The sequence below is a fragment of the Fukomys damarensis genome, unplaced genomic scaffold, assembly GCF_012274545.1.
Source record: "Fukomys damarensis isolate Sample0158 unplaced genomic scaffold, DMR_v1.0_HiC HiC_scaffold_39, whole genome shotgun sequence".
NCBI classification, from domain to species: domain Eukaryota; kingdom Metazoa; phylum Chordata; class Mammalia; order Rodentia; family Bathyergidae; genus Fukomys; species Fukomys damarensis.
This window is the reverse complement of record NW_022900951.1, coordinates 83,372,655-83,396,851: the sequence shown is the minus strand read 5'-3', so window position 1 is coordinate 83,396,851 and position 24,197 is coordinate 83,372,655. Positions and strand designations below refer to the sequence as shown.

Sequence of the window (24,197 nt, the reverse complement as noted above, 5' to 3'; positions counted from 1 at the left end):
ACATCAAATGACTTTGCTGACTTTTAGATCCCATTTCACAAATAATTATGAATATTTTATTAGTCGGTAAGGTATAAATATTGATGATGGTGGTAATGATGAAAGTAACAGTATAATAGCTAATATTTTATTTTTCAAAATGAATTTACAATAAAAATGCATGGGGCTTATTTTGGGTGTACAATTCTATGAACTGTAAATCATACAAATTCATGTAACTACCATCACAGTCAGAAGAGAGAACAGCTCCATCACCCTGAAAATCTCCCTCGTATTATCCCGTTATAGTCATTCCCAACTCCTGCCCATAATCCCTGGCAATCACTGCCCAGTTCTTCATCACTATAGATTTCTCTTGTAGAGACTGTCATATAAGTGGAATCATACAATGTGTAACTCTGTGAGACTGGCTTCTTTCATTCAGCATAATGCCTTTGAGACTCATCCAAATTGTGTGCATCAGTAGTTCATTCATTTTGCAGAATAGATTATACAATTCATTGAACAGATGTTCTGAAGTTTGTTCATTCACCCACTGAAGTGATTTTGAGTTGCTTCCAGTTTATAGTAATTATGAATAATATTGATATGAACGTTGTTGTCTAGGTTTCTGTGTGAACATAAGTTTTTATTTTTCTAAGGTAAATATCTAGAAGTGGGATTACTGGGTCATATGGTAAGTGTACATTTAACTTTATATGAAACTGCCAAACCATGTTCCAGAGTGGCTGTATCATTTTGCACCTCCATGAAAAATGTATAAAAATTCCAGTTGCTCTACATCTTTGTCAGCACTTGGTATTCAGTATTTATTTTGGTTGTTCTGATAGGTATGAAGTGATACCTCATTATTTTAATTTGCATTCCATTAATGGCTAATGATGGTGAACATCTTTTCATGTGTTTATTTGCCATCCTTATATCCTGTTTGGTAAAGTGTCTGTTCAGATCTTCCATTTTATCATTGAGTTATTTTCTTCCTGATGACTTTTGAGAGTTCTTTGTATTCTAAACTCAATCTTCCATTCAATATGTGATTTACAAATATTGTCTCCCAGTCTGTAGCTTGTGTTTTCTTTCACTTAAGAGTGTCTTTTATAGAGCTAACATTTGTTTTTATTATGGTAAAATATATATAACATAAAGTTAACCTTTTTTAAGTATATAGTTTTGTGGCATTAAGTATATTCATGTTCTGCAACTATCACCACTATCCATCCCCAGAGCTTTTTAGTCTTGTACCCATTAAGCATTACCTCTCCCTCTCCTCCAACTTCTGACATTTTACTTTCTGTCTTGAATTTGGCTATTCTATGTATCTCATATAAGTACAAGCATGCAATATTTGTCCTTTTGTGCCTGGTTTATTTTACTAAGCATAATGTCTTCAAGGTTTATTCCTATTGTAGAATGTTTCAGAATTTTTCCCTTTCTTAGGCTGAATAATATTCCATTGTACATATGTAGCACTTTTTTAATCCATTCACTCATCAGTAGACACTGACTTTATTTCCATGTTTTAGCTATTGTGAATAATGCTGCTATGAACATGATAATACAAATAAGTTTGAGTATCTGCTTTCAATTCTTTTTTGAATATATCAAGAAGTGAAATTGTGAGATTGTATGGTAACTGTACATTTAATTTTTGAGGAACTAGTCTATCATTTTCCATAGAGACTATGCTATTTTATATTCCAACCAGCAATGCACAAGGGTTCCAATTTCTCTGCATCCTCAGCTGCACTTACTATTTTTCTGGTATTGTTTCTTTATTTGAGCCTGCACCAGCTTAGACCACTTGGCTATCCTGACTTGTTTCTTTATTTGATAATAGCCACTTTAATGTGCATAATGTGGTATCTCATTGTGATTTTGCTTTGCGTTTTCCTAATGCTTAGTTCTGTGAGCATCTTTTCATGTATTTTTAGACATTTTTGTATCTTCTTGGAGTAATGTCTATTCAAGTCTCTTGTTTTTAAAGTGAATTGTTTATTTTTGTTGAGTGGTAGTTCTATGTATATTCTAAGTATTAATCCCTTATCAAATATGTGATTTGCAAATACTTTCTCTCCTGTTCCATGGCTTGCCTTTTTACTATTTTGTAGTATTCTTTGGTGCACAATGTTGCTAATTTTGGTGGTCTAGTTTGTCTGTTTATCTTTTGTTTTCTATGCTTTTGCTGTCCAGTCAAAAAAATAATTGCCAAATCCAACATTCTGAAGCTTCCCCCCATGTTATCTTCTAAACTATATAATTTTTGTTCTTTCCTTAAGTTCTTTGATACATGTTGACTTAATGTTTAGATATGGTGTAACATAAGGTTCCAACTTCATGTTTTGCTAGAGATACCCAGTTTTCCCAGTAACATTTGTTGAAAAGACTGTCTTTTTTAATCCTGGATGATCTTGCTGACTTTTGAAAAATTCATTTGATCATATGAATGTGAGTTTATTTTTATACTTTCTATTCTATGCCATTGCTGTATGTCTCTTTATGCCAGTATCACACTGTTTTAATTACTGTAGCTTTGTAGTATTTTTTAAATTGTGCAATGTGAGTCCTCTAATTTTGCTTTGATTTTTCAACATTGTTTTGTATATTTGGGGTCTCTTCAGATTTTTTATGAATTTTAGGGTAGATTTTTCTATTTCTTCAAAAAAATGTTACTGAGATTTTGATAGGGAATGCATTGAATCTGTAAATACTTTGGTTAGTGTAGACATTTTAACAGTATTATATTCTCATCCATGAACATGGGCTGACTCTATTATGTCTTTTATTTCTTTTAGAAAAATTTTATATACATCTTCTACCTCAGAGCAAATTCTTTGAACTCTTATAAAATCAAACCTATAAATTTACTTCATGGGTCATGCTGTGTGATATATGTGTGTATTAAGAACTCTGCCTAATATTTGTTCATAAAAATCTTATCCTGTGTTTTCTTCTGACAATTTTATAACTGTACATTTCACATTTAGATCTATTTCCCATTTTGACTTGATGTTTTTATAAGATATGAGAGCTAGATTAAGAATCATTTTCTTGTCTGTTACAGAGTATACAGCTGTTAAAGAGTATTCTTCCTCCATTTTTTGTCAGCATTTAATTGGATATGTTTGTGTTACTGTTTATCACTATTAGGGGTAAAACATTGAATGTTTTCCAAGAGCATTAGTAAGTCAGGGATGACACTGTTGCCACTTCTATTCACAGTGAAATAAAATTAGAAATTAATAATCAAAGAATGTATAGGACATTTATAAATACGTGGAAATTTATAAACTATGCTGAATAATTGATAGACCAAAAAGAAGTCACAGTGGCATTAGAAAATATTTTGAGATGAATGAAATAAAAATACAACACACCAAAACTTAGGGGATACAGTAAAAGTAGTTTTGGGGCATATTTATAGTTGTAAATGCCTCTATTAAAAAAGAAAGGATCTTAGATTAATAATTGAAACTTCACTGTAAGAAACTACAAAAAGAAAAGCAAACTAATCTTAAACTGAAGAAATTAATAAAGATTAGAATAAAAATAAATGAGAAAAATAGAGAAAAGTGATACAATAAAAAATTGTTTCTTTTTTAAAAAATCAACAAAATTCACAATTCTTTAGCTAGACTAATCAATTTAAAAGAGAGAAAACTTAAATTTCTATAACCTAGTCCTAATCAGGTTTGGTGGTACATGCCTATAATTCAAGCACTTGGGAGGCTAGGGCAGGAAGATTGCAAATTCAAGTCCAGCCTAGTTATATAATGAGGCCTTTACTAAAACAAACAAACAAACAAGCAAAACACCCTAAAATACAAACTCATTTCTACTTTGCACTTTGTTCCTATTTGCATGGATATCTTCTTCTATCCTTTTATTTTCAACCTGTATGTGTTTTTTAATCTAAAGTTTGTCTCTTACAGATGACAAATAGATGGAGTATGTTTCCTTTTTTAAATCAGTTCACCCAACACTCTCCTTTTCTGAGTGGAATGTTTTGTTTGTTTAATATATTTAATTAGAATGTGTTGATAAGATTAGGATTTATATCTGTCAGTTTGCTATTTTTTTTTGTATGTCTTATATAGGTTTTTTTCTCTTTTTTTCTCTCATTCAGTTTATTGGTACTTTTTAAGTATACAGTACAATTACATTTATCAAGATCCGAATAATTTTTTTTCTTTCTATTCTTTCACTCATTCCTTCTTTTATGTAAGTTGATTTTTCTGGTATGCTATTTTATGGGTGTTTTTGTTTTTGTTTTGTTTTTGCTACTGGGGATTGAACTCGGGTTCTTGTGCTTGGGAAGCAGATGCCAGAACCACTGAACAAATTCCCCGGCCCCGACTTTTTGCATGTGCGCACATGAACTTTGAGTCTGGTCACATAGAATTTTGCTTGTGGAATTTCACCTGAGACCACCAGACAGGTTAAGTAGTGAGTATTCCCTGGGAATGGTACTTCCAAGAGGTTCCAACCCTATTCTTTCCCCTTTAGTGACTGCCCTGCTCTTGGTTTTTTCTTTGATTTTATATCATTGGTTTTCAAGATTGTCATAGACCTGGGAAAAATGGATGGGAATAGGGCAAGTTATAACAGACAGACTCATTTTTCTTCCTGAGATTCAGCTATTTTTGATAAAGAGGTACCCCCTAGATTGCTTCAAGCCTTTCATTCTTTTCCAGAATTATGAAAGTTGATTTTGAAGGTTTTTCCTGCTAGTTTTCTCATTTTTTTTTTTTTAGGAATAAACTTTTCAGAGAGCTCTACTCCACTATTTTCACTGACGTTGTATCTCTTAGTGTGATCTTTTGAAACTCTAATGTTTGTGATTTTGATGAAATCTACCTAATTTTTTATTACTTCTTTTGGTTCTGTAATGAAAATTTCCTTCTAAACCAAGGTTATTCAGATATTCTCATATGTGTTTCATAAGATTATAATTTTAACTCACAGATTTGGGTCTGTTAAGTATTTCAAATTAATTTTTGCATATGATGTAGGTTTAGGGTTGTACTCATCTTATTGTATATATAATGTACAATTGTCCTGGCACTTTTTATGAAAACACTATTCTTTCTCACTGAATTATTATGACCCTTTGGTGGAAGATCAGTTTACCAAGAATGAAGGTTAAAATGTTATTTTCAGGGCTGGGGGATTGGCTCAGTGGTTCTGCTACCTGCCTTGCAAGCACAACGGCCCGAGTTCAATCCCTGGTAACCCCCGCAAAAGTTATTTTCAGCAGTTTAATTATGCTATGTCTGACCATGAATGGATACTTTAATTCAAATTCTGGGCTTCTTATCCATTCTACTTGCTACCATTTACTTTTCACAGTCTTTAAATGTGCCATACATTCTCTCCAAGTTTTATCACACTATTCAGTGAAAGAGACAGGGTAAAGTGTATTTATTTCATCTTACACAAAACAGAAGTCCTAATAACTAACAGTTTTTGAGGTCTTATTGGTACCAATTATTGTGCTAAAGCATTTTTTCAAATTAATGCATTTAAACCTTTTGCAGTCCTATGAGATAGTGGTGGTATTATACCCATTTTATAGATAACAAAATTGAGTTTCAGAGTAGTATAGGTGACTTTCTCAAATCCATGACCTTATACAAAAGTCTGTGCCTTGTCCACAACACTTGTATATGTGTATTGAGAGATTTATTGGTTGTTAAGTGTGGTTTTACTATGTCTGGAGATGATTTTTTGGAGTTATGCATATCCCATTTTAAAAATTTAAATCAGTAGAAACACAAGATATATCATCTCTATAAATATACTGATTCTGAAATAAACTCCAGTATTCTGGCTCTCACAACTCTCTTATGCTCATATACCATCTTTTTTGTTTGTTTGTTTGTTTGTTTTGGTTTTTTTGGCTTTTTTGAGACAGGGTCTCACTTCGTAGTTGAGACTGATCTGGAACTCACTATGTAGCCCAGGCTGGTCTCAAACTCACAGCGATCCTCCTGCCTCAGCCTCCCAAGTGCTGGGATTACAGGCATGCGCCACCACGCCCAGCCTTCATATACCATCTTTTTAATGCTGTTGAAATCTTCAGTTTCTTAACTTTATTTTCTCCCAGTCTATCAGTCACTACCTGCATCCACTTCCTTCTCAGACTACTTCATCTATTATTTAACCACATTCTTGCCAATGAATAATTCTCCTTTTTTACTTGTGCGTGCATCATACCCACCTAGAAAAACTTCAACCCTGAATTAGTCAACTAATTGACTTCACTATTGCTGCATCATGCCTTGTGAGCATTATTAGAAGTAAAATCTTATAACTTTGGTCAGTGGTGCTTTTACCAATTCTTCATTTCTGGTATTGTCTAGAGCCTTCTTTCTTGTCTGGCAGTCTGACTCCTAGTTCCTAGTGAGCTCTCTGTTTCATTCCTAGCAATGCTATTTTAAGTCTCTATTACTTTTTCCTATTTCATTATTTTCAGTGGCTAGCCTTCTGTCCAATTTCACAGAAATGAGGATTTTTATTTACACCCTGTCATTCTCTGCTAACTTCTGCACCCTCTCACTTTCTTTCCACTTCACTCAGAGCTCTAGAAGTCTTTAGCACTTCAAGCTAATCTTATCTTAGTGTTAGATCCTATCCCTCTTATTCCAAGGAACCTCACTCAGTACTGCTTTTTCCTTTCAGGACTTTAGTATATGTGCTGCCAAAGCGAGCACTCCTTTCAGGACTTTAATTTCGTATCATTTCCCTGTTTTCATGCTGTACATACTCCTACCATAAACTATCTAAAGAATATGATGAAAAATAAGAATGCCCTTCAGTTCTTTAGCTACTTGAGCAGAAAATATACTTAAATTTTCTCCTTGCACTATATACTATAATAAGTAGCAACTTTAAAAATGAAAATTTTAAAAATGAAACATAAAGTTCTAAAAATGTAGGATTAAATACATGTTAATATTTTTGATATCGAAATGGGAAAAGATTTCTATTCTTTATTTTCAATGAAAAATTTTAAACATACAGAAAATTTGGAAGGATTTTATCACACACCACCATTATATTACTGTATAGATTTTACCATTAATATTATTTTACCTTATTACATATCATACCTCAGTCCTTTTGTTTTTTTTTTTTTTTCTTTTTTTTTGGTACTGGGGCTTGAACTCAGGACCTCATGCTTTTAAGGCAAGCGGCAGAACCACTGAGCTAAATCCCCCAGCACCCCCAGTCCATTTTATTAATGTATTTTCTAAAAATTGCCGATGTAAATACATGTCCCCAAATACATCCCCATTCATATTCTTAGCTAGAGTTAGATATTTATTTACATTTTTTTCTCTTGCTGTAAAATTCTCATGCAATTAAATTCAATAATCTATTTATTTGCTGGCTTTTGATTAGTGTATCAATCTTTGTGGTGATGTATTGGTAAATGTATAACAAGCAGCTCTCCAGAAATATAAAAGGCCCTGATTTGTATCATTTGTTAGTTTCTGTGGTCTACGTATTTCTACTATGGCCAGTTTCATATGACAGACACATGTATGATTTCTGAGCATGGATTTGAGTATAGATGCACACAGTCATCACACCATCTCTAGCAAGCATACTATGGAATGCATGTTACCTAACCTTTGTCAACACATAAGATTGTCATCATCCCTGGAAGTTCCATCATATTTCTTTCCAGTAACTTCTGTCCTACACTCTGAGGGGCAGCTGATGTTTTGATTTTTTTCCAGTGCAGATTACTTTCACTTTTCTAGAACTTGTAACTGAAACCATATAGTATGTATTCTTTGTAGATTGCATCTTTAATTCAATGTAATGTTTTTGAGATTCATTCATATTGTATATATCAATAGTTTGTCCTTTATAACAATATAATTCTTGAAAGAGTTTTCTGTAATAACTATATTAGTTTTCCAGGGGTGCTGTAATAATTTACCACCAATTTGGTGGCTTAGAATAACAGAAATTTATTCTTTCCATAGTTCTAGAAGATAGAAGTCTTAAATCAAGGAGTCAGCTGGGCAATGGTCTTATTGCAGGCTCTGGGAATGTGTCTGTTGACTCTTAGCTTCTTTTACCTGCCAGCAATTCTTGGTGTTAAGTGTTCCTGATATGCAGAAAAATTGTTCTGGTCTGCCAGTGGCACTCCCCTTGTTTGTGTCTTTATGTGGTCTTTTTTTTTTTTTTTTTTTTTTGAGACAAGGTCTCACTATGTAGACCAAACTTGTCTGCACATATTCCTCCTGCTTCAGCTTCCTGTGCATAGGTATTACAAGTGTGTACCACTGAACCCAGCCCTTTCACAAGGCCTTTTATAAGTATACCAGACATTGTATTTAGAGCTCACCCTGATCCAACATTACCTCATTTTAATATAACTACATTTGCAAAGAACCTATTTTCAAAGAAGGTCACACTCAGAGTCTCCAGGTAGACATGAATTTTGGAGATAAACTGTTCAATCCAGTAAAATCTGCCCTCTGGCCACCAAAAATACACATCTTTTCAACACATATAATATATATTCACTATATCACAGCATCCCCAAAAGTTGTAAACCATTCCAGCATCAAGTCTAAGTCCCAAATCTCACCTAAATATCAACTCAGAAGGCCACAAGTCTCATTATCTAAATCAGGTAGGAGTGAGACTTTAGATGTGATCCATCTTGGGACAAAATGTCCTTTTAACCAGAGGTTAGTGAAACTACAAAACAAGTTTTCTGCTTCTAATTTATAATGGTGAGACCAGTGTAGGTTAGGTATTCCCTTTCTGAAAGGGTGAGAAGGAAGGAATAAAGGGGTTACTGTGTAAGCTTGTAGCCCAGCAGGGAAAATTCCATTAGTTTACAAGACCTGAGAGTAGTGCTCTGATCTCAGTGCTTTGTCTTTTGGGCCCACTCCCTCAGCCCACCAGGGTAGCTACCATCCCAATCTCTCTGGTCTCTATCCATGGCTTTACTGTTAGACTTATCGTTTTTTTTTTTTTTTTTTTTTGTACTAGGGATTGAACTCAGGTCCTTGCGCTTGCGAGGCAGTCACCAGAATCACTGAGCTAAATCCCCAGCCCTGACTTATCCTTTCTTTATTTTCTCTTATGTCTGTCTCTTTCATACCAGGCTGGCACTAGTTATACTGATAAAAAATTGTCAAAAGTTTTGTTAGTATAATGTGTCAAGAGTTCCATACCATTAGATATGAGAGTTCAGTAGGGGTCCTTTGTAGATAACTCCATCTCCCTTTCTGGCTTCTGCTGAGATGGTTGTTTGGATCCATGAGTCATTTGCTTAATCTCTTCAGTGAAAGTTTGTCCAACTACAACTTTCCCTTTTTCTGTAGCATGCTGTCTGAATAGGCTTAAGATTTTCTAGGTCATCAAATGTTGGGTTTTTCTTTCTTATTTTTTCTTAAATTTTTTTCCTCATTGAGTTTATTGGTACATTTTAGGTATATAGTACAGTTACATTCATCATTGGGATCTTGTACCTTTACATGACAGATCTTAGTTCTCATTTTTTCCCCATACCCCTGCCCATCCTTCAGCCCCTCTTCCCCTCCCCATTTACAAAAACTTTATTTCCATTTTTTCATTTTCTCATATTTTTTACTTTTCCCTTATTATCTTTTCCCTATCCTTCCCACTTTTCCTACACCTTTAGCCCATTTCTTCCTTAACACTTCCTTTTGCAATTTATCTCTTTCCTCTCTCATTTTATTATAAGCATCAAAAATAAATTAGCCTACATCTTCCACACTTTGATTGGAAATCTCTCAGCTCAGTATCTAAGTTTATCATTTATAAATTAGACTTTTTACCCAACAGCAAAAATCATTTTAGCCAATTTCTGCCATTGTTTAACGAGGACCATCTTTCCTCCAGTGTCCAGTAGTAACATGTTCATAATTTCCTTCTGAGGTCTCACCAGAAGCATATCTATCTATCTATCTATCTATCTATCTATCTATCTATCTATCTATCTATCTATCTGTAGTTTTGTTTTTTTTAATTTATTTATTTAGTTAGTTAGTTATTTATTTTGGTCCCAGGGATCGAACTTGGGCCCTTGCACTTGCGAGGCTGGCAGTGGAACCACTGAGCCAAATCCCCAGCCCTCTATCTATAGTTTTTGATGGTAGAAACTTTCTCTACTATCTTGTTCATTTCCTTCTGCTCTCTTACCAGAATTGCCTTTAATTGTCCTTAAGAAAATGTGAGCTTTTATTATTAATAATCTCAAAAGTCTTCAAGCCTTTACTCATTACTCAATTCTAAAGTCAATTCCATATTTTGGGGTATTTGTTACAGCATCATCAAACTTCCCAGGAACAAAATCTGTATTAGCTTCCTAGGACTGTCATAACAAACATCATAAACTGAGTGGCTTAAAACAGCAAAAATTTATTTTCTCACAGTTATGTAGGTTGGAAGTACAAAATCAAGATGTTGGGGGCCGGGAATTTAGCTCAGTGGTTCTAGCGCCTGCTTCCCAAGCACAGGGATCCGAGTTCGATCCCCAGTACCAAAAAAAAAAAAAAAAAAAAAAAAAAAAAGAAGAAGAAGAAGAAGTTGGTACGGATGTGCCCTTCTGGAGCCCCTGAGGGAGAATGTTTCAGGCCTCTTTTTTTATCTTCTGGTATTTTCTGGCAATTCTTGGCTTGTAGGTACATCATTCCCATTGCTGCCTCCATCATCACTTACCATTTATTATATGTGAATGTATCTGTGCTTTCACATGGCTTTCTTATAGGAACATCAGTCATTGGACCTTGCTCCCACTCTAATCAATTATGACTTGATCTTAACTAATGATATCTGCAAAACCTCATTTCCAAATACAGTGAAACCTCAGTACTCATCATTAATTGGCTCCAGGAGGTTGCAACAAGTAGCCATGGTGAGTACCAAACAAATTGTTTTGGCTGGAAAGGTAGCAAATCACAAAACAATCAACATCCAATATCTTAGCTTGCATGTCAAATACCAAACAAACAATGAATCCCAGGACAAAATTTCTCCATCAGAAAGCATTAAGTACCAAATTTGATGAGTTTCAAAACAGTTGAGTACCAAGGTATGACTGTAAGGTCAAATTTTGAGGGTCCAGGTAGAAATGAATGTTAGAGGAATATTATTCAACCCAGTACATTCACTTACTGCTACTTCTTCACCTGTTGTTCACAATTTTTCAAACCATATTTTATAAAAATGAGATGGGTAATACTAAGAGTGCTGAAAACATGTATGTTCAGTTAGATAGGTGGTAGAACTTTGCTAATACTTTAAAACCCCTACATGTGGCTTGTAAGCATTGTGATTTAAAATAAAGTATGGTGAATACTGCTGCTGCATGCCTTTCCATGCACAGGCAGAGATCTTCAATATAAAAAGCTGCATGTTGAACCTTAGCAACAGTGTATGACAACTTTCAGTCTGTTCAGTGCAGTTGGTTGGTTGTGAGCCATAGTTGAGAAGGATGCTTTAAAATGTGCCATAAATCATGAATCATGAACAACACATTAACATGAAATTTTGTCAATGTTATTGGAGTTGTGCAGTTATGCTGCTTTAGATCCCAGCTTTTTAAGAAATGTCATCATGGAGGTGAAATGTGTGTCTATAGTTATGATTCTGAAACCAAGTTTGAGATTTCTCATGCAGAAAAAGCACATCAATCAAGACTCAACATCAAGGTGATGTTAGTTATGCTTTTTGGTCATGATGGAATTGTATGGGCAGTTTGCACCCAGGAACACTATAATAAACTGTAAATACTGTAAGAGCTTATTATAGCATTTAAGAAACAATGTATATATAAATGGCCTGAGAAATGGGCACACAGTTTCACCCTCCGTCATGACAACAGAATTTGGCACCATGTGGCTTCTGGCTCTTTCTGAAAGTCAAAAGGACCATAAAAGGTAAACATTTTGAATTGATTCAACACATTGAGGTAGCCATGACAGCACAACTAAAGATATTTACAAAAGAGGACTTCCTGAACTGTTTCAGAGAGTGGCAAATATGATGGAATAAGTGTGTTGAAGTGAGGGGGAATATTTTGAGGGAGACTAATAGTAGTATATCTTTTTTACTATAGTAAATATATGAAAAGTTTAAACATTCATTGTATTTTGTATTATACCTCATAAATCACAACTCTCTCCCCGTTAGGTATAATCATTGTCCTGATTTATAATAATCATTTCCTTGCTTTTCTTTGTCTTTTTAAAACCTATATATTCAGCACTAGACCGTGTTTAGACCATGTTTTTGCTTACGTGTAAGCATTATATCAACAAATTCTACTATATATGTTCCATTGGGTCCTTCTTTTCTATTTAATATTATATTGGTGGGCTTCATATTGCTATGAGCCATAGTTTGTTCATTTTCTTTTTTTTTTTCATTGAGTTTATTGGTACATTTTAGGTATATAGTACAGTTACATTCATTACTGGGATCTTGTACCTTTACATGCCAGGTCTTGGTTCTCATTTTTTCCCCTTATCCCTGCTCTCCCTTCACCCCCTCCTCCCCTCCCCATTTACAAACACTTCATTTCCATTTTTTCATTTTCTCAAATGTTTTTTCTTTTCCCTTATTACCTTTTCCCTACGCTTCCCACTTTCCCTACACCTTTAGCCCTTTTCTTCCTATTTCACATTGTCAATTATCTCATTAGGATCTTATGCACTATTATAGTTTTTCACACCAGAGAAACTATTCGCTATTTACACATGTGTGACTTATTTATTTCACTTAAGAGTATATCCTCAATATGTATCCATTTTCCTATGAATGACTCTAATTTCTCATTCTTTTTGGCTGAGCAGTATTCCATTTTATAGAAAAACCACATCTGTATCCAGTTTCCAACTGATAGGCAAATGGGCTGTTTCCAAGTTTTAGCTATTACAAAATGTGCCGCTATAAACATAGGTGCACATATATCACTGTGATATGATTCTTTTAATTCTTTTGAAAAGATATCCAGCAGAGGGATGGCTGAGTCAAATGGAACCTCTAGTCCCAGCTCTTTGAGATATCTCCTTATTGATTTCCATAGTGGTTGCACCAGTCTGCACTCCCACCAACAATGGTGAAGGGTTCCTTTCTCCCCACAACCCCGTCAACATTTGTTATTGGTTGATTTCTTAATAGCAGTCATTCTTTGTGGGGTGAGGTGGAATCTCAGTGTTGTTTTCATCTGTATCTCTTGAATGACCAGTGATGTGTAACATTTTTTCATATATTTACTTGCTGTTTTTACTTCTTTGTCTGAGAAATGTCTGTTCATTTCAGATACCCATTTTTAAATGGGGTCTTTATATTTGGGGGGGCTGGTTGTTTTGAGTTCTTTATATATTCTAGATAATAGTCCTTTGTCTGAGAAGCAGCTGGTAAAAAATGTTTCCCACTCTGTAGGTTGTCTCTTAGTTTTGTTGATGGTTTCTTTTTCAGTGCAGAAGCTTTTTAATAAGATGAGATCCCAGTTGTTGAATCTTTTTGCTATTTCCTGTGCTACTGAGGATTTGTTCATAAAGTTTTTTTCTTATGCCAATGTCAAGATTTCTGCCTAATTTATCGTTCCGCAAGTTTAGTGTTTCTTTTTTAATATTTAGATCTTTAATCCACTTCGATTTTAGTTTAGTGCATGATGAACGATAAGGGTCTAGTGGTGAAAGATAAGGGTCTAAGTTCATTCATTTTCATTGTAGTATTCCTTTATATGAACCTACCACAATTTTTCTTTTTCTTATAATTTTTAATTTTATTAAAACAGGTTTAGAATTCATACAGTTTACATTTATCTTGAAGAGTAGATACCTGTATATATTACAGCTTGTTTCTTTTCTTTTAAATCCCCTTCAGTTGCCCTCCCCCTCCTCTTTCCTCCTCCAGTTTCCCTATCCTCTTTTCCATACTTGTTGATATCATTTGTCTTAGCTCATGTTATGGCAAATAGTGCTTACACAAATAGGGGTTATTAGGTTCCTGACACATCTTTATTCCTCTCATTTCCCCTTCCCTTCTGCCGCACCCCTCACCCTTGTTCCCATGGGTTACTTCCCTATTACAAGAGAACTGTCCCCTTGCTCCTTTCTATCTTTTATCATTTTATTCATTTGTATGTTGCCTTACTCAAATGAGAAATACCATATGGTGTTTAAGCTTGCATGTCTGGTCTATTGCATTCAACATATTTTCAAGGTACATCCATTTTCCTTTACGTGTCTCAAATCTGTCATTCTTTATAGCCAAATAGTATCTCATTATATACAGATACCACATTTTCTTAATCCAGTCATGTGTTGATAGGTATCCAGTCTTCTTCCATGATCTAGCTATTACAAATTGTGGTACTATAAACATTGGTATGAATGTATCACTATAGTATGATGACTTAAGATATTTGGGGAAGATACCTAGAAGGGGTCATGTAGAAATTCTAAGTTCATTTCTTTGAGAAATCTCCATAATGATTTCCATAATGGTTGTACTAGTTCACATTCCCACCAACAATACACAAGGGTTGCTTTTTCACCACAACCATGCCAGCACCTGTTATTATTTAATTTCTAATACTTGCCATTCTTTCCAGAGTAAGATGGAATCTTAGCTTTGTTTTAATTTGCATTTCCCTAATGGTCAGAGATGTTGATCATGTTTTCATATATTAGTTGATCTATTTTTTTTCTCTCTGAAGTAGCTGTTCATTTCTCTTGCCCTTTGCTTGACTGAGTCTTTAATTTTAGATAGTTTAATTTTTTGAGTGCTTTCTATATTCTAGATATTAGTCCTCTAAGTACTAACAGAAACAACATTTTTCCCATTCAGTAGGTTGTCTCTTCACTCTACCTGTTGATATTTTGCTGTATAGAAGCTTTTTAGTCTGATATAATTCCACTTGTTTATTCTTGCTGTGTGATTGAGGTTCTATTTAGAAAATACTTTCCTATACCTGTGTCTTCAAGGGCTTTACTATTTTATCTTCTAGAAGGTTTAATGTTTAGGTCTTTGATCCGTTTTTATTTTAATTTAGTATACGGTGAGAGATAAGGCTCCAGTTTCATTCTTCTGCAAACAGATTATCAGTTTTCCCAATACCACTTGTTGAATAAGCTATCTTTCCTCCAACATATACTTTTGGCCCCTTGTCAAAGATCAAATAGTCTGAATATGTCTAGGGAAATTTTCTATATCCTCTATTCTATTCCAGTGAACCATGTGTCTGTTTTTGTTCCAGTACTATGATGTTTTTATCACTATTGCTTTGTAGTATAGCTTGAAGTCAGGGATTGCTATGCTGCCTGCTTTGCTTTTATTGCCCCAAATTATTTTTGATACTCTGGATTCCTTCTGGCTTTGTATGAATTTAAGGATTGTTTTCACTAGATCTGCAAAGTATGCTGTTGGTATTTTGATTGGGACTACATTGAATCTGTGTAACAGTTTTGGAAGTATGTTCATTTTGACAATATTGGTTCTGCCTATGTAGGAGCAGGGGACATCTTTCCATTTTCTGATGTGTTCTTCAATCTCCTTCTTCAGAGTACTGTATTTTTATTTTTAGAAGTCTTTCACTTCCCCAGTTAGGTTACATCTTAGATATTTCATTTTTCTTGAAGCTACTGTGAATGGTATTATTTTCATAATTTCCTTCTCATCCTGTTCATTGCTAGTGTATACAAATGCTAATGATTTTTCTGTGTTGATCTTGTATCCTGTTACTTTGCTTAAGTTGATTATTCTATGAGGTTTTTTCTGGAGTTCTTTGGCTTTCTATGTAGAGTATCATGTCATCTACAAATGATGATAGTTTGAGTTCTTCCTTTCCTATATGTATACCTTATATTTCTCTAACTGCTGTGGCTAATGTTTCAAGTACTGTGTTGAACAGAAGAGGTGACAGTGGACTTCCTTGACTTTTTCCTGATTTTAAGGGTAGTGCTCTCAGTTTTTCTCAATTCAGTATGATACTGGCTACTTATTTGTCAATCATAGCCTTTATCATATTCAGGTATAGTCCTTCTATAACTGTTTTCTTCAGGGCTTTTATCATGAAAGGTGTTGGATTTGATTAAAAGTCTTTTCTGTGTCTATTGATATGATCATATCATATTGATATGATATATGACCTTGCTCCTGTTTATATGATATACTACACTTACTGACTTACGTATATTGAACCATCCTTGCATCTCTGGGATAAAACCTACTTGTTCATGATATATGTATGAGCTTTCTTATAATGTGATACATTCCATTTGGTAATATCTTGTTGAGGAATTTTGCGTCTGTAGTTTTGTTTTTAGTTGGGTCTTTATCCAGTTTGGGGATCAGGGTATTATTGGCTTCCAGAAAAGAATTTGGGAGCACTCCACCCCTTTCAATTTCTTTGAAGAGCTTGAAGAGTATTATAATATCACATCCTTAAATGTTTTGTAGAATTCAGCAGTGAATCAGTCAGGTCCTGGGCCTTTTTCAGTAGGTAGATTCTTTATTACGTAGTCAATTACAATGCTTTATTCTTTTGAAGAACCAGCTGTACAATTCATCAAGCTTTTTGTTGTTGTTAGGTTTTAGTCTCAATTTCATTGATTTCTGCTCTCATGTTTATAATTTCCTTCCATAATTTTTCTTGGGGGTTGGTTTGTTGTTGTTTCTCAAGTATTTTAAGATTTCTTATAAGGTGAATTATTTGGGCTTGCTCTGTTTGGGAGCATTGATTTGTTATGAATTTTTCTCTTAAGCCTGCCTTCATAAGGTCTCAGTAGTTTCATCGATATGTGCAATCACTGTCATTAACTTCCAGAAAATATTTAAATTTCTTCTTTGACCCATTGCTTGTTTAGGTGTATGTTGTTAATTTTCTAGGAGCTTTTTCCTTTTCTGAATTTTTTTCTGTCTTTGATTTCTATTTTTATTGCACAGTGGTCTAATAGAATGCATGGAGTGATTTTGATTCTTTTATATTTACTTAAACAGGCTTTGTGATTAGTATGTGATCTATTTTGGAAAAAATACCATCTACTGATGAAAAGAATGTATACTTTATTGTAGAGGAGTGGAATACTCTGTATATATCCATTAAGTCCATATGTTCAAGGCTGTGGCTTAGCTCTGAAATTTCTTTTTTTTTGTTGTTGGCCTATCTATTTACGAAAGTAGGGTGTTAAAATCCTCTACTATGATTGTATTAATGTTTATTTGATCTTTTAATTGTATCAGTTTTTGTTTTATGAAGATAGATGGTCCAGTATTTGTTGCATATATGTTTATCAATGTTATCTCTTCTTGTTGGATTGTTCCCTTAACTAGTATGTAATGAACTTTGTTCTAATCAGTTTTAGGTTGAAATTGACCATGTCTAATATTAGAATTGCCATCCCTGCTTGTTTTCCCAGTACTGGTACATGAAATGTTGTTTTCTATACTTTAATTTTCAGTCTGTGAATATCTTTTTGGATCAGAAGAGTTTCTTGAATGTAACAGATTGTTGGATTCTGTTTTTGATCCAGCCTGCCAGTCTGTGTCTTTTGATTGGAAAGTTGAAGCTGTTAACATTGACAGATATTACTAAGATGTATAGGTTTCAGATATTTGTCTGACATCTTTTTGAGGATTCCATATTCTTGTTGAATCTGTCATTTAGATTTTGAACTGTTTTGGTTAGCTTGTCCAGTTTCTTACCTATTTCCCCAAAATTCACCATGGGTATATTGAGTATAATTGCTGTGAAATTTTGGTTCATTTCCTCTTTGAACTCACCTATTTCTTCATCCCATCTAAGAACTTTTCATACATATCTGCTGCCTGGTATTTGTTTTCTTCTCCCTCTGTGACCCTTTGCTCTGCCTTGGGAGAGTTGGGATGGGGGTGTTTGGAGATCTTCTACTTCCTTGTTTCCCTATTCTCTTTTTTTCTCCTCCCTTTTTTGGGAGGGGTCACTGCAGGTTAGGAACTAGAGGAGTGAGGAGAGTTTGTGGTTTAAAAGGAGATATTTGGTAGAATGTTGCATCCCATGAATAATTTTCACCTTTGTATGTCCAGTGCTAGTATTTATCCTGTTATTTACTTTAAATGATTTCACCCATATCTCAGTTTTGCCAAAATAATTGCTTCTAATTATAACAGGATCCATAGATTCGGTTTTACAACACTTTTGTATGTTAGTCCTTGCAGTTATTTTTTTCCACCTTTGTCTATTATTTTTGCATCCTGTGACAGTCTTTTATTTGTGCTTGCTCTGCAGTGAGGTAGGTGACGTAGGGTGGGGAGAATGAGACGTCATTGGATGAGTAGTGTTAGATACTAAGGGGGAAGTTTAAAGGGGAGAATAGTGGCAGATGAGCAGAAAAGCTTGATGTGGGATCTGATTTTATTGAAATACTTTTCATTGAATTGAAGGTTTAGTACTGAGAGTTTTCAGAGGGCATTTTGTGGTGGCAAAGACAAGATATGGGAGAAAGGGGATTCACTTTGTGATTGAGAAAAGCTACATGGTTATCAAAACTTGCTTATAGGGAGGACATTAAGCTAGGTAAGATATGCTTAGGATGAGGAAGGTTTACAAATTAGTGAAGATACAAGTGACTGTGAGGAAGCTATGGTGAATTTAAAAACTTAGGACAGGGAGTTTACAAGTTGAAAAAGAATAAAGAAATAAGTTAATGATATTATCTAGAGGGTTTGTGGTGAAGAAACTAGGTGAAGAGCCAAGATGATGCAGAGAAACTAGACACCTGTTAAATCTGAGCCCATGAAAGAAGAAATGCATAAGAGTAACAACCTAGTAAACAAATGCAAGCATAAAAGGACATAACTCCACGTTACTAAATAAATCAAGAAATATACAAAAACTTAAACTAATAAGATGGCCAATAGGAATGTAAATTGGGTAATCCTAATCTTTGCCAGAGAATTTGAGTGTAATAACTCCTCTGATACCTCCACCAGAATACTAAAGTTAACTCAGACTCAGGAACTCTTTCTGCCAGGTATCAAGCATTCTTACGGAGTTTGATACAGCCGGAGTTCTTGGGTTAAGAACTCTTGCTCTTCCTCTCTCTAGGTGTGATGGTAGATTCAGCATACAGGTTCACTGGTAGTAAATTGTCCACTGAGTCATGATTATTTCTATGTAACCATTCAACTAGAGCAGTGATAGACTAAACAATTACAGTGGTATCTATCAGGGTTAGTTGAGAAATAACATACTTTAAGACATTGTTTTGGGTTTCTCTTTAGCAGTGGAAACACTGCATCAGTGTGAAGTTTTCAGTCCTGTGTAACTCAGGCTGAAATTGCCTCTGACTATAGCAACTGAGTCTGTGATCATCAGTCCTTACTTCTCAGTATGTCTCTCCCCAGTCTGCTCTCCAGCTGTAGGCAGTCTCCCATGGATGTCCTTCCCTCATCTACTATGGGAACTTGGCAATGTGAAGCAGGCAAGGGACTGTTCTGAGACCCAGGTTCAGACACCCAGCCTTTTCTCTGCAGTGGCATCCCCGCCAGCTCCTGCTCCATGTGACCTTGTACTCTGGTGCTCATATGACAGTCACTCATCAACTGTTGACTCTGGAAAGCCACTTGCGAAGTGAGGTTTTGAGTTCTTCCTGCTGTCTCTAGCTGCATAAGATTCTCCTGGCCCCAGTGTACCTTTCTGGTACTCCATGACCAGAAATGCTGTTAATTTTAGTTTTCTTCATGGCTCTCAGTGGCACCATAGTCTTTGTTTTGCTGTGTGTTCCACCATTTCTGTATCACTTAATCCTGTTTTTTTCTCCTCTGTCAGTTCCCTCGTGGTTCTATCCACTTACGCTGTTTCCTCTGCAAGCTACTGTTTTCCAGATTTTAGGCACTTTGTCTTGGAGAAGCTGAGTTGCTGGCCCTCACTGTTCCACCATTTTGTCTCTCTCCCATAATTTACTTTTCTACCATAGTGGGATATTTGGGTTCCCATTTGTAGGGGGCTTTTAGTATCAGTTCTACTACTATGATCATTTTTACATAGAAATCCTCAGACACATATACAGGAATTTCTTGAGGTATGTACATTGGAGTGGAGTTGAAGGTGAAGATTTTGCACATGTTCAACTTTGATAAATGTTAAGTAATTTCTGCAGGGATTAAAATTAAAATCGCACAACTACATAGGAAAATTCAGGTTGATCTATATCCTTGCCCATAATGGATATTGCAGACTCCAGTATGATGGGTATTTAGTTATATTTCATTGTTCTCTCTTTCTCTCTCTCCCTACCCCTCTGATTTTTTTGGTTTTGGTTTTGGTTTTTTTCAATACTGAGAATTGAATCCAGGGCCTTTGCAATGAGCTACATCCCCGAGCCTTTTTGTTTTTTACTTTGAGACAGGGTCTTGCTAAGTCACTTCGTTGGCTGGACTGGACTTGAACTTGCTATCCTCCTCCAGCCTCCCAGAATGCTGGGCTTACAGATATGCATCACTCTGCCCAACTTCACTGTGTTCTCTATTCCCCTTATTAATAATTAATATTTATTTGTGCCACTTTTTTACCTTTTAGTCAAGTATTATTTTCCTCAACCTTGAACAATTTCAAACCTTGAGAAAAATTAATATACACCGATACCAATCACCTGTGTTCAACAAATGTTGTCATTTGCTATATTTGCATTATTGCCTTTTTCTCCCTATATATTAATATGTAGGTATGTATATAGTTTGTCTATTGCTAAGTAAATGTCAGGTGAAATGAGGTTTATTCTTTATGACATCATTATGTAATCTCCCCAGATTAAGACATTCTTTTGTACAATAATAGAATTATGATCATTTTTTAAGAATTTTTTTTGATCCTAGAAATTGAACCCATGGCTTTCACCCTGAGCTATATATATTTTTATACTTTTTATTTTTGAGACAAGGTCTCATTAAGTTGCTAAGTTACTTAGATTGAGCTTGAACACATTTGATAACTGTAACGTGTACTCCAATTATCTGTGTCTACAAATTTGTCTTTTTTTGCTATTTCATTTAAATAGGAGCTTACAGTATATGGTCTTTTGAATCTGACTTTTTCAGGTAGGATAATATTTTTAGGGTTATACTAAATAGTTTTCTGGTATATAGGTACACCATGTTTTTAAAAGTCTCAGCACCACTTGATGACATGTGAGTTGTTTCTACTTTTTTGCTGTAATGGATAATTCTACTGTGAACACTTGTGTAAAAATTATTGTGTGAACATATTTTTATTTCTCTTGGATGAGTGGAATTTTGGGTCATATGATAACTATGTATAACCATTTGAGAACTTGCCCAACTGTTTTGTAATGTGATTGAACCATTTTACTTTCTCATCAGTAATGTATTTCTTGTTTCTCCACATTCTTGCCAATACTTATTACCTGTCCTTTTTGTTATTGTTATTCTAGTGTGTGTATTCTGATACGTCATGTTTATTTTTTATTTATTTATTTATTTATTGGTACCGGGGATTGAACTCTGGTCCTTGCTCTTGCAAGGCAGGCCACTGAACTGCTGAGCTAAATCCCCAGCCCCCCTCATGTTTATTTTAAATTTGTGTACTAATAAATGATCTTGAAGACCTTTCCATGCACTTACTAAACATTCGTATGCCTCCTTTGGTGAAATGTATACTTAAGCCTTTTCCCCACTTTTTGATTTGGTTTTGTTACTATTGAGTGGTAAGGGTCCTTTATAAGATACAATTTAAAAATATTTTCTTCCAGTCTGCAGCTTTGCTTTTTATTTTTTGACAGTATCTTTTGAAGGACAAATATTTTTAATTTTAATTATATTTATCATTTGGTTCTGTTACAATTTGGGCTTTTGGTATTATAATTAAGAAATCTTTGCTGAAATCAAGGTTAGATATTCTATGCTTTTTTTCAGTTTTTACATTTCAGTCTACTGTTTATGGAAGTTAATTTTCTAATTAGTGTATCAAGTATATAAAAATACAGTTGGTTTTATAGCCTATGACTAAATTCTTTTATTCTAATGGTTTTATTATGGGGTACCTTCAGAGTTTCTATGTAGAAATTCATATTTCCTAGGAATAAAGACAATTATATTTCTTCCTTCCATTGTGGAAGACTTTTTGTCTGCTTTCTTGTACTATGTAAAACATTCAGTACAATGTTGAGTGGAAGTAGTGTGAGCTGTCATCCTTGCTTTATTCCCAGTCTTATGGGGGAAGCATTCAATTTTAACCATTAAGTATGATCTTAGCTCTAGGTTTTCTGTACACACTTTTTGGTAATGTGTGACTTTCTAGTGGATACTATAACTACCATAAATTTGGTGCCTTAAAGCAACACAGATTCCTTCTGTTTCCAGAAGTCAGAAGTTCTAAAATCAAGACGTTGACAGGGCTGCCGTCCTTCTAGAAAACTCTAGGTGAGCTATGTCCAATTTCTAGGGGCTACCAAGATTCCTTATCTCATGGGCTCTTCCTCATATTACTCCAGCTTTTTCATCCATCATCATATCTTCTATACTGTCTTTGATCTACTTATTTGCTTCTTTATTTTGGAACCAGGGAATGAACTGGGGTCCTTGAGCTTGTGAGGCAGGTGGCGGTACCACTGAGTTAAATCCCTGGCCCCTTATTTACTTCTTATAAGGATACCTGTCATTATATTGGGCCTACCTGCATAATCCAGGATAACTCTACTCAAGATCCTTAATTTAATCACATCTGCAGATCCCTTTTGTCATGTAATTTATTTTTTCACAGATTTCAGCAATTAGGACCTAGGCATCTTTGGGGAGACCATTATTCAGTCTACCACAGGCATGTTGAAGCTATCACCTTCTGTTACCATGAATGAGTTTTGGATTTTGTTTAGTTTTTCTGTATGATTATCATGTGGTTTAAGGTTGTAGTCCAGTAATATGATATAATATTAAATGATTTTTAGATATTAATACCAAACTTACATTCCTGGGATAAACCTCATGTGTACAGTCCTTTTTATATGTAGCTAAATTAGGATATTTTGCATATGTGTTCAATGAGGGATATTGGTCTGTGGTTTATTGTTTAGCTTTGGTATTAATATAATACTAATAGAATAAATTGGAAATTATTCCTTCCTCCTCTGTTTTTTGAAAGTGTTTGTTCAGGAATTGTATTACTACTGTAAATAATTTATAGAATTCACTAGTGAGGTCATCTGGACCTGCAAGTTTCTTTGTGGATAGTTTAATTACTAATTTAACCTCTTTACTTGTTTTAGATTTATTCAGCTGTTCTCTTTCTTCATTCTGCTTTGGTAGTTTGTATTTTTTTGTGAATTGTTCCACTCATATAAACTTTCAAATTTGTTGGTCTGAAGTTATTCTTAATAGTCCTATAATCATTTTTCATTTCTGTAGGGTGAATAATAATGTTTCCTTTATAATTCTTAATTTTAGTTATTTTTATTTTCTCTTATTTTCTTAGTCATTTAGGCTTAGTGGTTTAAAATTTTCAAAGAACCAGCTTTGGATTTCATTGATTTTCTCTATTTTTGTTTTCTGTTACATTGATTTATTTCCTAAGACTTAGATTTTTTCCCTTTTGCTTGCTTTGTGTTTAGTTTGCTCTTTCTCTAGTTTCCTAATTTGAAAGCTGAAGTTACAAATTTTTAACCATTTTTCTGTTTTTGACATAGGCATTTAAAGCTATAAATTTCTCTCTGAATATTGTTGTAGCTCTACTCACAGATATTGATATGTTGTATTTTCACTTTAATTTCAAAATATTTTAAATTTGTGAGTCTTTTAACTCATGGACTCTTTAGAAGTATGCTGTTTAATATTTAAATATTTGTGTTTTCCAATATATTTTACAGTAGGTGGTCACTAATATAATTCTGTTATGGTCAGAAAACATACTTTGTATGCTTTCAGCCTTTTCAAAAATTTTAAGACATACACTTGCATTGGGCTCTCACTCCAGTACCACCAAGATAGATGCCCTCATTTCAGGTCTTCACTTATTTGTCACATTCTCAGTAAAACCTTTCCAGACTAACATTAAAGTTGTAATCAACATCATTACTACTTTATTATACTTCTTTTATGTTTACCTTTTTCTTTTTTCATTTCACTCATAGCCATCTAACATACCATATAATTCACTTAGCTCTATACATTTATGATCAGTTTTATTTTAAAAATGTTTTAATATA

At 34.3% G+C, this 24,197-nt stretch overlaps 1 protein-coding gene across 4 annotated transcripts in view; it reads left to right on the top strand.

The window, feature by feature from the left end:
• Rbm41 (RNA binding motif protein 41) overlaps nucleotides 1-24,197 on the top strand; it is a 72,955-nt gene that overhangs the window by 6,455 nt on the left and 42,303 nt on the right. The window lies entirely within an intron of this gene.